Genomic DNA, 13,581 nt, shown 5'->3' on the forward strand with positions numbered 1-13,581 from the left:
TAATGACTTCTCCCAGAGCTAATTGGAGCCAGGAGTGAGCCAACCTTCACTCCAATCAGTGTGATGATATTGGATGTGTTGCTGACAGCTGTCCTGCCCTTAAAAAACACACACCTGTTTTGGGTTTACTGGTTTCAAGAAGCACTGTCTGATGTGAACCATGCCTCACAGAAAAGAGCTCTCAGAAGACCTACGATCAAGAATTGTTGACTTGCATGAAGCTGGAAAGGGTTACAAAAGTATCTCCAAAAGCCTTGATGTTCATGTGTCCATGGTAAGACAGGCTGTCTACAAATGGAGAAAGTTTAGCACTGTTGCTACTCTCCCTAGGCGTTGTCATCCTGTAAAAATGACTGCAAGAGCACAGCGCAGAATGCTGCATGAGGTAAAGAAGAATCCCAGAGTGTCAGCTAAAGACCTACAGAAATCTCTGGCACATGCTAACATTTTTGTTGACACATCTACAATAAGGAAAACATTAAACAAGAATGGAGTACATGGGAGGACACCACGGAGGAAGCCATTGCTGTCCAAAAAGAATATTGCAGCACGTTTGAAGTTTGCAAAAGAGCACCTGGATGTTCCACAGCACTACTGGCAAAATATACTGTGGACAGATGAAACCAAGATTGACTTGTTTGGGAAGAACACACAACACTATGTGTGGAGAAAAAAAGGCACAGCACACCAACATCAAAACCTCATCTCCACTGTAAAACATGGCAGAGGGAGCATCATGGTTTGGAGCTGCTTTGCTGCCTCAGGGCCTGGACGGATTGTTGTCATTGATGGGAAAATGAATTCCAGAGTTTATCAAGACATTTTGCAGTAAAACGTACAACCATCTGTCCGCCAACTGAAGCTCCGCAGAGGATGGGTGATGCAACAGGACAATGACCCAAAGCATACAAGTAATTCAACAAAACAATGGCTGCAACAGCACAGAATACGCCTTCTGGAGTGGCCCAGTCAGAGTCCTGACCTCAACCCGATTGAAATGCTGTGGCATGACCTTAAGAGAGCGATTCACACCAGACATCCCAAGAATATTGCTACACTGTTTTGTGAAGAGGAGTGGTCCAAAATTACTCCAGATCATTGTGCAGGTCTGATCTGCAACTACAGAAAACGTTTGGTTGAGGTTAATGCTGCCAAAGGAGGGTCACCCAGTTATTAAGTCCAAAGCTTTTTCCTCCCTGCACTGTGAATGTTTACATGTTATGTGCAATTAAACCATGGCAACATCTAATGTTTGTGTAGTATTATGTTCAGCAGACTGTGTTCTTCTATTGTTGTGACTTAGATGACGTTTAGAGCACATTTTATGCCCAATTCATGCAAAACTCCACGTAATCCCAAGGGGTTCACATACTTTTTCTTGCAACTGTATCTTCCAATTGAATAACTGACACATGTTCATAGATTCTTTTCCAAAACGTGCGTTTGATTTTACCAATATAGAAACTGCCACAGCTGCACGTCATCATATAGATGACGCCTGCAGTTTGGCAGTTCACATAGTGTCATGCTTCATGCAAACCCCATTCAGCAACACATGTTTTTTGCCCTGGGAAATATACTGGCAATATACACATCCACCACAAATTAATGTTCCCTTGTGGTGGTATGGATCTGTCCTACCTGTCCTAACACAATGGCTCTGTACCAATGCATACCTGATAGTGTCTTGTTAACCACATGCCGCCCAGCCACTGTAGAAATGGCAGGGCAGCATGGCTGGGCAAACCCACGTTTTAAAACGTGTATTTTCAAAACAGGTAGGGGGCGCGCGTGAGGCGCGCCACCGCCCTACCTGTCCCGCCAATCACGGCCACGGATGTCAGTCGCCGGGTCACGGCCGATTGTTACCGGCTGTGTCCCGGCGATTAGCGGCAATCACTGACAGAGAGCAGGGCTGCAGTAACTCTGCTCTCTGTCAGTTCCCTGACAGCTCCTGAAAGGCTGATCGGGAGAGAAGAGTTTATCTCTCCTGATCAGCGGTGTTCCCTGCAGTACACACCTTCGCCCCCTAGTAAAACACTCCCCTCACACAGTTAACCCTTTCACTGAATAATAAAGTTAACCCCTTCCTCCCCAGTGCCATTAGTACAGTGTCAGTGTATTTATTTTGCACTGATCACTGTATTGGTGTCACTGGGGATGTCAGTAACCCCAAGTCAGTTCCCCCCCAGTGTCAGAATGTCCGCCGCAGTCCCGCCATAAGTCGCTGATCGCCGCCATAAGTCACTGATCGCCGCCATAATTCGCTGATCGTCACCATTATTAGTATAAAAAAAATTTAAAAATCCCAGTATCTTTCCCACCATTTGTAAACGCTATAACTTTCACGTAAACCAATTAATTTACACGTATTGGGGTTTCTTTTATAGCAAAGACATGTCGCAGAATGCATTTTGGCAGAAATTTATGACTAAATTTGATTTTTAAATTTTTTTTTACTGGACATGTTTTATAGCAAAAAGTCCAAAATATTGTTTTTTTTCCTCAAAATTGTCAGCCTTTTTTTTTTATAGCGCAAAAAATAAAAACCGCACAGGCAAACAAATACCACCGAAAGAAAGCTCAATTTGTGGGAAAAAAGGATGTAAATTTCATTTATGTACCATATTGCATGACCGCGCAATTGTCCGTTAAACTAGCGCAGCTCTGTATAGCAAAAAAATGGCGTAAATTGCAGTATCTATACCATAGTTTGTAGACGCTATAACTTTCACACAAAGCAATCAATATACTTATTGGGATTTTTTTTTACCAAAAACATGTAGCAGAATACATTTTGGCGTAAATTTATAACTAACTTTGAGTTTACTATATATTTTTTATAGCTGAAAGTAAAAAATATTGTTTTTCTTCAAATTTTTTGGTCTTTCTTTGTTTATAGCGTGAAAAATAAAAGGCGCACAGGTGATCAAATACCACCGAAAGAAAGCTCTATTTGTGTGAAAAAAAGGACGTAAATTTTGTTTGGGTGCAGCATTGCATGACCGCGCAATTATCAGTTGAAATAGTGCAGCACCGAGTAGCAAAAAGAGCCCTGGTAATTAAGGGGGGTAAATCTTCAGGAAGGCAAGTGGTTAATAAGGGGTGTGGCACCAGTAAAATCCACTAAGAAGGGGTGAAACCTTTACCATAGGTCTCCCTCTCCCCCTTCTACTAATGCTTTGAATTTCCTTAAGGTGGCAAACACCCATTGGGAGAGTTCCCTTGTATTTATATTTCTGAGGTTATGTCTATTTTTTGTGATCATATTTTTCTTATTTTCTTCTTCTGTTTGAAGTTATAATTTTACATGATGGTTGACTTCCAGGGCAAATTATGGAATACTATGATGACCAAATTACAAGTACAAAGCACTAGGCACAAGAAATCGGATATGGATATCAATGTATTTATTACTCTTTAAAAGGGTTGTTTGAGTTAAAATCAATGAAATACTGGCACATGAAATATCTAGAAAATATCTGGAGGAGAATCTGAGCCCAATGGGTCTCAGAGTTCAGATTTTCCCACACTTGAAGGATATATTGGACAATTTCAAAGCAAGATGGTTGGAGGTCCTATCTAGATGTTCACAAGGAATGATGGGTTTGTTAGTGGAGGAATATAGCAGAGAGCTAACAGTGATTGATGAGGTCCCATATCTGTTTCCAGGATAAAGATATGGAGCTGAAGGCCCATATAGAAAAATATAACACCAACCTAATTGAGGATAAGGAAATCAAAATGTTTAAGGACCACCTCCTCTGAAAGTTTTATAGAGCCCCCCCAAATGGCATTTCCTAACACAGAGGTGCTGCGCACAGGGCAACTGAATGGCCAGGGAGATTGTATGAGGAGGAAAACTGAATCTAGGAAGGGGGCGATCCCCACCACAGCCAAAATAGTCGGGTAAGCAACCGTACAGTGACCCCCCAAAATTCACCACCATACCTAATAAACAGAACTAGCAAAAACTATCAAAAGAAGAGAGCAGGAACCACCACCTCCCAGTACACACTTCCTGAAATGCCATAGACAAGTGGTCTCCAAACTGTGGCCGAGGGCTGGATGAAGCCCTTTGCTGGCCATTATCTGGCCCTTGAGGCACTATTCCTACCACTGCCACCAACAGTGGGGCCTAATTTCTGCCACTGACACCAATGATGGGGCCCTGCTCCTGCCACTACCACCAACAGTGGGCCTAATTCCTGTCACTGACACCAATGATGGGGCACTATTCCTGCCACTGACACCAACACTGGGGACTAATTTCTGCCACTAATGATGGGGCCTAATTCCTGCCACTGACACCAATAATAGGGCACTATTCCTCCCACTGACACCAATGATGGGGCACTATTTTTCCCACTGACACCAATGATGGGGCACTATTGATCTTTTATTGAAAAGAATAAAGCAACAAAATTTTTTACAAAAGTAAAAAACATAACCATAGTATAGTCATACTTCAACAGAAAACAAAAGGAATGCACATCCATGTTCAGAACATATACAAAGCCTACTACAAAAACTTTCAGACTATAGAAAACTATTTACATAAAGCAACAGAGAGGGCCTAAGAGGTACAACCCATCACCTATGTATGCAGCAATTTTTTAAAAATTAAGCATCAAGGAAAAAAAAACTAGGGTGACAGACAGCCACACCCCGGAAAGAGACTCCTGGTAGTCAGGGAGGATTGAAACCCCTCCATGCCTTCAACCAACCCCCCGACCCCACTCGTCTCTCTCAAGCACCCGAATCTTCCCCACCTCATGCAAAATGTCACACAACACCACCTGAACAGGAAAAATTTTACGCCGAGTGGTGACCTGACACCGTGCGTTCCAGGTGAAATAACGGACTACTAGGCTAACTAAAAAAAGTGTATCCACACAATAAAACCCCACCAGTGTTCAATGCTCTGTACACCCACTCAGCATAATTCAGCCTAGAGAGAAAAGGAAAACCGAGGGCCCGCCCCACCTGTTTGTATACCTCTATGTAAAAAGGGCAACGAAGCAGAAAATGGTCCATAGTCTACTCCTCACTTGTACACTCCTCCCGAGGACAACCATGATCCATCTCACTGCGATATTTCAAATTACCCCGAACATAGAGCCTCCCATGAAAGCACAGCCAGGCCAAATCCCTAAATTTAAGGGGGCTCTATCCAAATTAATCAGCTTTAACCCTTCCCTTATAATTTCACCTGGGCAATCCCCTAAGGCCAGTGGGTCATGAAAGACTTTGTTCAATACGCAGCTCATAAGGACTTTCCTCGGAGTGGATCTGAGATCTTCAGCTGAACATCGCTACTGCCACAGCAACTTCAGTCACGGGGAGATGCAGGCTGGAAGATGACCACGATGACCCCTGATGTTCACTTGGCCACCTTCTTCCCAAAGTCATAGAAAAGGCCTAAACCAAGCTCTAAACATGCCTGCCCATCCAGGAGGTTCCACTGCAAGCATATTACCAATGCTAAACTTGAGAAAAAGCAGTGAAAAGAAAAGAACTGGGTTGACCATACCTAAGCCTCCCTCCCTCCTGGACAGATAGGTACCATTCCTCTTGATGAGGTTCAGTCTGTTCCCCCACAGCATCTGAAAGAACACACTAGAGACCCTAGCATAGAGAGACACTGGCAAGATGCAGACAAAGCTGACATACAAGATCGGAATCAGGTAAGTCTTAAATCAATCCTTTCCCTCAGAGATAACCTCCATCTCTTCCAGCTGATAACCCTAGTATTAGCAACTTCCAGCCTGCCTTCCCAATTTTTAAAGCCATAATCGCCAAATTCGAATTCAATGCCTAGTATCCTAATTTTTTCCTGGGGCATTGGAAAGGCGTCTGGGAGATCACCTCACCTTCCTTTCCCATCCAGAAAACTTTACTTTTATCCTGATTGATCTTGGAGCCCGATTGTTTCAGAGTACTGTGATGGCAGAGAGACCACCTCCTCTGGTTTATGCATCCTAGTGACAATCACTGATACACCATCCACATAGGCAACAACCCTCAAAGGTGGTTCACCCGGGAGCCCCACTGGTACCTCTCACAACATGCTGCTCTCTAGTTTCCTGATGAAGGGGTTGATTGCAAACACATAGAGCAGGGGACTCAGAGGACAACTCTGGCACACCCCAGAGCTAACCTCAAAGGACTGTACAACCCAACCATTAACAAGAGTGAAGCTTTCCGCTCCCTTATACAAGACTTTCAACCAATCAACAAAGCCAACTGGCAGACCGTACTTACTAAGAAGCAGCCACAGGTACTCAAGGTTAACACGGTCAAAAGCCTATACCTGATCCAGTGCCAGCAAATACTCTCCCCAGCCTGCAGCCCTGCACTGCTACAGGTCCTCCCGGACAGCTAGCACTGCTGTGAAGGTGCTCCTACCCTGGACCGAACAGTGCTGATGGTGAGAAAGCAAAGACTCTGTTACTGACGATAAGCACCAGAAAAGTATCTTCGCCAGCACCTTTCTATCGACATTGAGAATGCTGATGGGGTGCCAATTTTCAATCATTGAAGGATCCTTATCTTTTGGCAGAAGAATCACAACTGTGTGCCTCATGGAAGGGGGAAGAGTCCCCTTGGCTAGGCAGCTGTTAAAAATCTCTACCAAATGCGGGGCCAGAATAGACTTAAAAGCTTTGTACAACTCAGCCATCAAGCCATCCAGTCCAGATGACTTTTTTATGGCTAGCTGCTCAATTGCCCTCATCACCTCTTCAACTGTAATCTTCTCAGTCAAATTCATCAGTGGAACATCTCCACCATTTAGACCTGGAGTAGAATCCAAAAAGCTTTCCATCTTGCCTCGATCAAGCTTTTTCCTCCCAAGGGCCCGGGGTCAGTAGGGGGCCCGATTAGATGCCCCTGGTACCTTTCATAGGCTTTTTTAGGTATGGTTTGAGTGTGGAAGAGGACACAGGGGCCCCATGATCCCTTATTGCCCGTGGGCCCCATTAGTTGTCAGTCCGCCCCTGGTCATGTGTCTATCAAACTGCTTTCTACTGGCTAGGCCCCTGAAGAATCCAATGATCCTCTTTTTGGTCAGCTCTCACCACTTAGCCTTGCTGCTGCAAAAGTCCATGATGGTCACCTGTGCCTGAAATACCTCAAAGGACTGAGGAGAGTCAAATTCAATCTTCTGATGCCCTTGCCCCTCTGAGGGGAATCTAAAACATTCAAGACCACAGATTGCATACAGTGATCAGAAAACTCTACTGCCTGGGGGAGAGAAAGCAGAGGTCTCCTTTAAAAAAAACTATCTATCTTACTCTGGCTATTACCCTGTGTCGTCTGGGAGGTGCTTAATGTGCACATCCACAAGACCAGCATCCCTAACCATACTATTCAAAAAAAAAGCTATCATATCCCAGCTTGTCTTTGAACTCCTTCCTGTGCTTAGGCCTAGTCACAGTTTTAAAGTCACCTCCAAAAGACCACTTGCCAGGATGTAAAAAGAAATGGCTTGATCCTTGTAAAAAGGCATTTCCTGTCCCACTTTGTGCGTACCCCATAAACATTAATTAGGCACAGGTCCTGCCCTCCCACAAGGATGTCTAAGACCATACATCTCCCAATCTCCACCTCAATAACCCGCTGGACAGTTACCATGATGGTTTTAAATAACACCGCCACACCGCTGTAAGGCTCGGCCGCAAGAGACCAGTAAGATGGACCATACCTTCACTCTCTCTTGGCCATATGAATATCTGCCAAGAAGATGAGCCAGGTCTCTTGCAAAAATAAAATTTCAGCATCTAATTGGCTGAACAAAAAGAAGGCCATAGAAGGAGCACTTACCGACCTAATGCTGGCAACATTTATTGTCGCAACTTTTAGCAGAGGGGGAGTTATTGAGTGGATTGCTTCTTAACTCCCCTCTGCTGCTCATCACCAAAAGCCTCTCTCTTTCTCGAGGCCTCCTCAAACTCCATTTCAGGTTCTGAAATCCATTCAGAAGTCTCACCTGATGAGGAAATATTTAAACTGGTGGCCCAAAAATGGTTGGAGACCGGCACTGGAGCTTCCTGTCCCTGTTCAATCCCCACCGCCTGCCTCTGCTGCCTCACAACCTTCCTTCTCCCCTCCAGGTACTGCCAGTGAGGCTCAGAGATGCTCCCATCTCTTGCTTTTTTGTTAGAAGTCTTCACAGAAGCCTTCTTTACAGAAGAGACTTCAGCACAATTTTTGTCACACTCCACCACTCCTGGTGGGGGGGGGGGCCTTCCTTCAAGTCAGACTTGGGAGGGGAAGACTTACTGGGGATAACTGACTCAGGGGGCATAGATTTAGAAGGTTCTGACACAAGGGGAGTAGGTACAGTAGGTTAGGGGGACACAGAGACAGGCACAGGAGGAATACTTACACACACAGGAGGGGTGTCCAATGGAACTGGGGAGGGATCCTGAACAGAACCAGGGGAATCAGTCATCAGAGAGGAGGATGTTACACCAGGGTCCTCACCACAACCTGTCCAGCCTCAAGAGTTCATCCATCACCTCTTTCTCCACATTGTGCCAGGCATCAGGATATGATAAGGACTGCAGCTTATCTAGCTGCAGTCCTTGGCCACATGACGCTTACCCCGACACAATGAACATATTAAAGATGAACAGGAGGAGCTACAATACCCCTTTTCTCCACACCATTGACACAGTTCTGACTGACCAGAATAGAAAATAGTCATCCTGTCCCTCCCTATAAAAGCTGAACGTTCCCATCCCTGGCCAACCTGATTGTCACCAACCAGCCCCAAGTCCAGATGTTGCGCTCATCAAGAATCTTTGTCAAAACCTCCCCATAATGTCTCAACTAGACCTCTAGGTCCCAAGCAGGAACACTCTCATTACTGAGGATGATGGTTATCTTTTTCACTGTTGACCTCTGTGAGACAGAAACTGGTGCAAGACCTTCCCATTCAGGGCTTGGCCTGCACTGAGCCTCATACCATTCCCAAAACAGGTCAAGACCCTCTGGCCTGGTGAAGCTTATGGTGCATTCCGAAGCTCCCAACTACATAAATGAGAGCATAGAGGTCATTTGCCCTGAAACCCATCCCCAAGATCAAATCAACCACCACACGCCTTGCTGGAGGGACTGCACCACCTTCCCATGTAAGTATGACAACATTTCGCCTTGAACCCCCAGCAGAGGCCGGAGACCCAACACCCAACCCTGGGGTACTCAAAGTGGTGGTTTGTGGGGGAAAAACCCGCTTGGAAGTGGAGTTCCCCTTCGACTGCAGCCCTGGCTTGATAACATTACCAGGAGCAGAGCCTACCACCTGAAAAAAGGTAGTCTCATCAGGGCCAAGGCCTCACACTGACACAGCATTAGTCCGCACATTACTATTCACAGATGAATTTGAGCTGGTAGGACTGTCCTTCACACCTGTCCTGGTAGGATTGTCCTTCACACCTACACTGGTAGGATTGCCCTTCACACCTGTCCTGTTAGGATTTTCCTTCACACCTGCACTGGTAGGACTGTCCATCACACCTGCACTGTTAGGACTGTCCATCACACCTGCACTGTTAGGACTGTCCATCACACCTGCACTGGTAGGACTGTCCATCACACCTGTCCTGGTAGGATTGTCCTTTACACCTGCACTGGTAGGATTGTCCTTCACACCTGCACTGGTAGGATTGTCCTTCACACCTGCACTGGTAGGATTGTCCTTCACACCTGCACTGGTAGGATTGTCCTTCACACCTGCACTGGTAGGATTGTCCTTCACACCTGCACTGGTAAGACTGTCCATCACACCTGCACTGGTAGGACTGTCAGTCACACAGACAGTAACCTTTTCATCAGGTGCAGTCACAGTCTTCACTGCAATACCACTGGGCACCTGATGCTGCATTGTAGAGCCTTGTTCAGCAGCTGTGACTGGGCAAGCAGCTTTGGATTTGGCCAAAGAGGGGGTAACAGGTTTTACTGGCACTTGTAGTCCCTCTGCAGAAATGTCATTTTTTTAAATGCACATTTTGCTGACCTCTAACACCATCAATCAAAGCATTGCTGGACATGGGGTCACCAGGCTTGGTGTCACTAGGCAAACTGTCAGTATTAGTCACGGCGTTAAATGACACAAAAATAGTTTTATCCACAGTTTGGGGCTTGATAGGCTTTACCTTATCAGGCACGTTATCCGGTATGTCCTCACCGTCAAACACCAGCTGATTCCCCCGCATTGGAGACTCCATTGACCGGATCACCCTTAGCATGCCTCCTGAGTCCTGAGAACGCATAGGGCTACTTACATCACTCTGAGGGGGCAGGGGGTCTCCTCCTCCACCTTCATCTTTGCCATCCTTGTAAACCTTCGGTCATTACAAAATTTCTCCTTGAAAGGTCTATCTTTCCTTTCCATCATGGCCATAACGGTTACCTGGTTTTCCACCCAAACTTTAGCCAACTGGATTTCCGAATCCATGGATCCACGGTTCCGGCTATACATGCTCTCACGCTGCTTTCTCAATCTCTTCAACTCTGCTCTGTGTTTGTAGAGCTTGTCTCGTTCCTTATTCAGGACCTTAATCCCGGCCACCACTCTCTCCTGAATGGACTCCGCACCTACATCTTCACCATAGTTACATAGTTAGTCTGGCTGAAAAAGACATCCAGTTCAACCATAGAAAAAAAAAAAGTTATAATCCTATATCCACAGTTGATCCAGAGGAAGGCAAAAAACAGCAAAGCACGATCCAATTTGCTCCTGCTGGGAAACAAAATTCCTTCCTGATCCCCCGAGAGGTAATCGGATATTCTCTGGATCAACTTTTACCTATAAATTTAGTATTCAGTTATATTCTGTGTATCCAAGAAAGATACCAGGCCTTTCTTAAAGAAATCCACTGAGCTGGCCAGAACCAACTCTTGAGGGAGTCTATTCCACAATTTCACAGCTCTCACTGTGAAGAAACCTTTCCATGATTGGAGACTAAATTTCTTTTCCTCAAGATGTAAAGAGTGCCCCCTTGTCCTCTGTGATGACCTCAGGGTGAATAGCTCTACACCGAGTTCACTATATGAACCACTGATGTATTTATACATGTTGATCATATCCCCCCTTAATCTCCTCTTCTCAAGAGAGAATAAATTCATTTCCTCTAATCTTTCCTCATAGCTGATCTTCTCCATACCTCTTTTCAGTTTGGTTGCCCTTCTCTGTACTTTCTCCAGTTCCCCAATGTTCTTTTTGTGAATTGGTGCCCAAAACTGAACTGCATATTCCAGATGAGGTATTACTAATGATTTGTACAGGGGTAATATGATATCTCTCTCTCTGGAGTCCATACCTCTTTTAATACAAGAGAGGATTTTGCTCGCTTTAGAAACCGCAGCTTGGCATTGCATGCCATTATTAAGCTTGTGATCTACCAAAACTCCCAGATCCTTCTCCACCATTCACCAGGGGCAGATAGATCACCAGCCCCAGCTTGCACTGAGGCAGGCATGTCACCCATCAGCCCAGGGAATGGCTGTAAGCTCCCAGCAGGCTTCCATGTCTTTCCCACGAAGGAGCCAGGAGGCCTGTGAAAGATTTCACCACACTCCCCTCTCACACACAGCAGCTGGAGCACCTGACAGCAGGATAAACTCCTCCCTACTGACACACCTGTGCTGCCAAAGATAGGTCACTATTCCTCCCACTGACACCAATAATGGGGCACTATTCCTCCAACTGACACCAATGATGGATCACTATTCCTCCCACTGACACCAATGATGGATCACTATTCCTCCCACTGACACCAATGATGGGGCACTATTCCTCCCACTGACACCAATGATGAAGCACTATTCCTCCCATTAAGATCAATGATGGGGCACTCTGCCTCCCACAAACACCAATGATGGGGCACTATTCCTTTCACTGACACTAATAATGGGGCACTATTCCTCCCACTGACACCAATGAACGAACACTACTCCTCATCCTACTGACCACCAACCCTGAGACCATGTTTATTCTCACCGATGCTGGGCCCAGGACATTTAATATCCCCACTAGACACAATCCAACCCCCCTAAAGTCTGAAGGACAGTAAACTGGCCCTTTGCTTGAAAGGTTTTCAGACCCCTGCTTTAGGCCCTCAACTACATTGGTTAGACTGGGGGGTACACTGAGAGAGTGCCACCCATTCTCCCCGGCCCCAGAAACCCAAAAATGTAGGATCGGGGACAGCAGGGACGGCAGGCATAGGTGCAAAGTGTTATTGCCCCATTCTCTGTCACACAGGTCTTATCCTAAAGGGAGTAACGTTCAGTTCAGATAGTGTTCCAAGGCCCAAAGGGTGAGGGTCAGCATATGTCAGGGTGGTCATAATGTATGGGCGTCTACCAGTCCCTTCCCGGAGCAGCAATGATTTCAAATGGCATCAGGAAAAGGCATTATTAAACCGGGAGTGTATCCAGGTACCCATCCAAAGATTCAACATGGCACAGTGGCTTTTGCACCAAGTCATATTCATGGTTTGTGGTCCATGTAATCAACAATAAATTACAATCAATTTTACAAACCTGATCAATAATCTCATCCACCTTGTTACCATGATAGCCTCTTTTTAAGAACCTAGTTTTCAGAATTTGTGCCTGTGTAAAGTAATCTTTAATCTCCCCATAGTTCCTACCTATTCTCTGATACTGGCTCTTAGGAACTGATTTGAGCCATGATGGATGGTGGCATCTAGAGAGAGGGATAAAAGAATTCATATCAGTGTCTTTAAAATGTGTAGGAAAGGCTTGCTCATAGTACAAAGTTTCCCGGTGCATACTAGCAACTGGCAGGGCAGATGTGCACAAGAATGAGCATGGGTGCATGCACTCGCTCGTGCATGCGCACATACGGGTGCGTGCCTGTTACCAAGAATGGCGCCAAACGGCCTATTTAAACAGGACTACTGCACTGTCTAGTTGTAGTTTGGTCTGCAGCTTCTGCGTGTGTTTATTCTGATTCCAGTGTCTGACGTCTGATCCTGACCTGACTTGCTCCTGACTGCTTGTCTGCTACCTGCCTTGACCTTGGCTTGTTCTCTGGATTCTGCCTCTGCTTACTGTCTCTGCCTAATCTGCCTCCACCGTTGCTGACATTTGGCCTGTGACCTGACTCCTCTCCAGCCTGCTGTTTATGCCCGATCTGCCTGTCTGTTGCTGACCCAGTTTGCCTGACCCTGCATCCTGTTCATCCAGCCTGCTCCAGCTCCTTAGTCCAGAATGTTCTCACCTAATACATCTGCCTACTACCAGCCTGCCCACTTTCAGCCTGCCTACTGTGGCATCTGCCTGCTGCCAGCTGTCTGCTATCAGCCTGCCTGATGTATCATCTATCTGCTGTCAGCCTGTCTACTACCAACCTGCCTGCTGTGCCATCCTTTTGCTATCAGCCTGTCTGCTGCCAGCCTGTCTGCTGTGCCATCTACTTGCTACCAGCCTGCCCTGCTGAGACATCTTCCTACCACCAGCTGCACTGTTCCTGGCATCATTTCAGTGACGTGGCCTGCTATTACCTACACAGACTACTGGACTGATCACGGCACTCATACCTCATCA

Source organism: Staurois parvus, unplaced genomic scaffold (assembly GCF_062004578.1).
Source record: "Staurois parvus isolate SC_StPar_1 unplaced genomic scaffold, SC_StPar_1.0 ptg000087l, whole genome shotgun sequence".
NCBI lineage: Eukaryota > Metazoa > Chordata > Amphibia > Anura > Ranidae > Staurois > Staurois parvus.